The 4,851-nt window shown below is 47.0% G+C and overlaps 1 non-coding gene across 1 annotated transcript; it reads right to left on the bottom strand.

Moving 5' to 3' along the window:
- Positions 1-3,559: 3,559 nt before the first annotated feature.
- On the bottom strand, positions 3,560-3,663 carry LOC117026376 (small nucleolar RNA U13). The gene has a single exon (XR_004423735.1). It is a non-coding gene; the product is annotated as a small nucleolar RNA U13 (small nucleolar RNA).
- Between the last annotated feature and the right edge of the window lie 1,188 nt (positions 3,664-4,851).

The raw sequence follows: 4,851 nt of genomic DNA, 5'->3' as shown, positions 1-4,851 counted from the left end.
GCTCACAGCAGCTCTCGCCGGCTGCTGGCTGCTCAAGGCGGCACACAGTAGCCTGCCGGCGGCACTCGGCAGGGCCACGGCAGCCGAGCTCCAGGGAGAGCTGTAGAGGGCGCAGCTCACTGAGCCACGTGGGAATTGAGCCGGAGACCTTGGTGTTAGGAGTACAGCGCTCCAACCACCTGAGCCATTGGGCTGGCCCAGTATTCGTTTTAAAATCTCCCTAGGTGATTTAAATGTGCAGTTGAGGTTGAAAACCTCTGTCCTAAAGGCTTTCTGCTTCCCTTAGTTTCTTGCCCTACCCTCTTCTCCTCTTCCAGGCTCACAGATGCTTTTACCTTGGAGCTTGGTTTGTTTGCTTACAATTGCTCGCAGAGTGAGCAATGTGGGTTCAGAAGTGGAGGGTGGGTGTTGCTCCTGTGGGTGAAAAAGGGGTTCTATAGATTGTAACCTCAAAGGGAGATCTGATCATAAATTCCTTACTGGGCAGGTCGTGGTAGGAAGTCACTCCCCAAGCGTATAACTTTAGTAAAAGGCTTATCTTTGCCTTAAGCGAGCACTGTCCTTTGTTTTTGGGCACCTAGGTTGACACACCTTTGAAATACCTCTTTTCAGACCCCTCCCTCGAAAGATTACCAGTCTCCAGAGAGCACACAATCTCTTTAACTCTTCTGTAATCGGATCCCTTGCTTTCTCCCAAATTCACGTAATCTTTCTTAGGTTCCCTCCTTAATTCCAAAGGCATAAAAGAAGCTGTCATTTCTTGGAATCATTTTTCTCAGTCTGTTGATCTTGCTTCCAGGCGTATCCCGTTTGACTCAAGTAAACTGTTTTAAAATTCTCTACAGGTTTGAACGTTTCTTACATTGACACTTGCTTATGCACATGTCATTTACTTGACAATTTCACGAGTCTCAAACACAAATGAGAACCAAAAAATAAGCCTTCCAGAAGTTCAACAGTCAGAGTCCCTAAAGTCATTGAATTAGTTTGTTACACTGACGAATGTTCCCTTGACCTCATGTCAATAGGAAAAGTTTACTCACACTTCTTTAAGAAAACAGAGAGCCCAAAAAGTACTTAAAAAGCTTTCTAACCATTGCTGATGGAGTGTTCGTGCTTGAAGGGGCCAACAGCAAATATTTATCCAGTCAGATAAATAGGGTATTAATGTGTGGGTTTGTATTGGGGTGTTAAAGAACAAAATTCAACTGAGTAAATTTGAAGATCTAATTGGCTTTGTTTAGTGATTCATGAATGGGCAGCATCCTATTTGGCAACTAGAGAGGCACTCCAGGGGTTGTGCAAAATGAAAGGTTTTTATAGCCAGAAAAAGGGTGGGTCAAGAAAGTTAAAAGAATGGATTATTTCAGGCAAGGTCCCCTTCCTTTACGGGAAGTTAGGGATATTACAGGCATTTTACCTCACTAGTGCTGACCACGGAATTCCAAACTGGTTTAAAATTAAAAACCTGAGAGAGGCTGAAACTGCACTTAGGTTCATTATTAGGTTTTGGTTTGGTGACATGGCTCAGCAAAAGTGACTCCATTTTGGCTGCTCTTTCTTTTTTTAACGGGGGGCATAATAATATAATATTTGTTGAGCACTTATTATGTACTAGATACCATGGCAAGCATGCTACACGTATTTTTTCAATTATTCCTCATAAGACAGGTTAGCTAGCATGTTAGTAGACAGGAAGGTCCCTGGTGGAATAAACAAAAGGCAGCCATATCCTGAAACTCCAGGTTCTGGAATGGCTCCTTCACTCCAGGATAAAGACACAAGAATGTGCCTTGAGGTTAATAAATGATCTCATAAGTCCCTTTGGCCACATAAAAGAACAGATCTGATAGATTAGGAATGGGTTTGTTGATTCCTTTAGGGTGGGCAAACAGGACAAACCTGATAGACGAATTCCATTAGAAGGTGCCAGCTCCCTTTTCCAAACTGGCAAAGGAAGGTATAAAGTAAGAGCTTTTGCCTCAGTCACTGGGCAACCTGGTCGGGACCCCGTCTTGTTCTGAGAGCTGCGACTCTTTACTTTTAATAAACTATCCTCTTTTACAACTCCTCACCTCTCCTTGATCCATGCTTCCATTCTTCGGTTTCATGAGACATGATTCCAGCACAAAGAAAATATTCTACATCATTTGGGGGCTCGCCTGGGATTGAAGGAGAGATAAATACTATCTGTGCCTTTCTACTTGCCCACTTATGGGCCTTCATCATTTTTTGTCTCTTTCTCCTGTTACACAAATAGTGGGTCTCCATCAGCCACTTAAATGCAAATAGCACGGTTGCCAGTCTTTCCTCCCCTTCTGTCTCCCCCCACACTCCGGTTCAAGCTGTTGTTTCTCAGTCTAGTTGTGTAGGGCACAGCTCCCTGGCCCCTGCTGGTATTATGAGCCTTGTGCCCCCTGCCCCTCAGCTGAGGCAGCCTGTCGACGGTCATCAGCCGGCAGCTCACGGCAGCTCTCCCAGGCTGCCGGCCGCTCACGATGGCTGCCGGCCACACACACTGGTCACCAGCTGTTCATGGCAGCACATGGTAGCCCACAGCAGCACACAGCAGCCCATGATGGTTGCCGGCCACTCACGCTGGCCACTGGCCGCCAGTGGCTGCCACCGTCCACTCATGGCAGCACAAAGCCGCTTGCGGCAGCACATAGAAGCCCACGGGAGCACTCAACATCCCATGACAGCTCACACCAACCACCGGCTGCTCACGGCAGCCCAGCTCCAGGGAGAACTGTTCTTCACAATCTTAGCTGTAGAGGGCGCAGCTCACTGGCTTATGTGGGAATCGAACCAGAGACCTCAGCGTTGGGAGCACGGCGCTCCAACCACCTGAGCCACCGGGCCCGCCCTGGGGAAATTCTTTTGAAAGACAAATTTATAACCTAGCCTGCCCCAGATATCCGCAGGAAATTACAAAAATTGGCTATTGGTCTTGAGATCACCTTGGACAAAGTTATTCAAGGTGGCCAACACCATCTTTTACAATCAGGACCAGGAGGAAGCCCAGGATAAAGAAAGGAAAATAAGAAAAAAGGCAGAAGTACTGGTGGCTGCCTTACAGGGTGCTTGGAGAAAGTCTGACCGCCACCGAAACGGACAGTCTGGTCCCTGGCAAAGGGAATGCCCATGGCAAATGGAGCCGAGTCGGATACCTCCGTGGCCCTGTCCCATCTATGAAGGGGATCACTGGGAGTCAGACTGTCCCCGGAGGCCTCCACCCCCGAGGCCAGCCTCGTCCAGTCAGACTCCCACTCAGGACTGATGGGGCCCAGGGCTTCTACCAGTGGCTCCCTTGTCCCATCTAACCATCAGGACCCCTGAGCCCCAGCTAATCCTAGAAGTGGAAGGAAAATCTATTGATTTCCTTCTAGACACAGGAGCCCCATTTTCTGTCCTCCTCTCCAATCACCCTCCCTCTCCAATGACATGTTACTGTCCGTGGAGTAATGGGCAAGCCAATTACTAAATATTTCTCCCAGCCCTTAGGCTGCATATGGGGTGACCTAATGTTCTCCCATTCATTCTTTTTTTTTTTTTTCCATGTCAGACGGGTAATGTGCCGATGTTGTATCAAGGTTTGTGGGAGGCACATCTCACGCAAAAGCGTGAATACTCAATCATCACACTTATGAACTACAAAAGGATCTATTCATTCATTTTTAATTATGCCAGAAAGTCCTACTCCACTATTAGGAAGAAACATTATGGCAGCAATGGAAACTGTTGTTTTCCTAGCCCCTGGAAGTCCTCCGAGCTGCCTCCCGGTAGTAGAAACCAACATTAACCATGATGTTTGGGAATCACAAGGGACAATTGGCCGTACCATAATGGGGACTGCTCCAGTCCACATTCATCTGAAGGACCCCGCTCTATTTCCTTTCCGGAAACAATACCCTCTGAAACCTGAGGCACAGAACGGTCTAATCCCTGTCATTAAGTCTCAAATGACAAGGGCTCCTTAGAGAATGCGACAGCCCTTGCAATACCCCCATCTTTGGGGTTCTCAACCCAAATGGAGAATGGAGATTGGTTCAAGACCTCCAGGCCATTAATGTGGCAGTTATTCCTATACACCCTATAGTTCCAAATCCTTACACGCTCTCAGCCCAAATACCTGAAATAGCCAAATGTTACACAATGTTAGATCTAAAGGATGTCTTTTTCTGTATACCCGTGCACCCTGACTCACAATATCTCTTTGGCTTTGAGGACCCTGAAGGCCAGATTTCACAACTCACCTGGACCGTCCTCCCTCAGGGGTTTAGAGATAGCCTGCACCTCTTTGGTGCAGGCCCTCTCTAAGGACCTGTCAGAGTTTTCCTATAGCAGCTGTATTCTTTTACAATATGTTGGTGATCTTTTATTGTGCGCTCCATCTGAAGACCTCATCAGCCAAGGCACGACTGCCCTTTTAAATTTTCTAGCCTCTAAGGTTTACAAGGTTTCCAAGGCCAAGGCCCAACTCTGTCAGACTTCTGTCAAATACCTTGGGCTAATTATCTCTGAAGGAACAAGGGCCCTAGGGGAGGACAGAATTTGTCCCATCTCCACGTATCCCCTAAGACCCCGAAACAATTAAGGGGCTTCCTAGGCATCACCGGCTACTGCCCCCTATGGATCCCAGGATATAAAGAAATGGCCAGTCCCCTCTACCAATTAATTAAAGATACTCAAAACTGCAAATACTCATCTGTTACTTTGGAGCTCAGAGGCAGAACAAGATTTTAGTCTTTTGAAACAAGCACTGTTAAGTGCCCTAGTCTTAAGCCTTCCTACAGGAAAATCCTTTCATTTATATAAAACAGAGAGCAAGGGAATGGCTTTGGTAGTCCT

Source organism: Rhinolophus ferrumequinum, chromosome 8 (assembly GCF_004115265.2).
Source record: "Rhinolophus ferrumequinum isolate MPI-CBG mRhiFer1 chromosome 8, mRhiFer1_v1.p, whole genome shotgun sequence".
Classification (NCBI taxonomy): domain Eukaryota; kingdom Metazoa; phylum Chordata; class Mammalia; order Chiroptera; family Rhinolophidae; genus Rhinolophus; species Rhinolophus ferrumequinum.
Note: the sequence above shows the minus strand (reverse complement) of the source record. Positions and strands in the feature narration are given on the sequence as shown.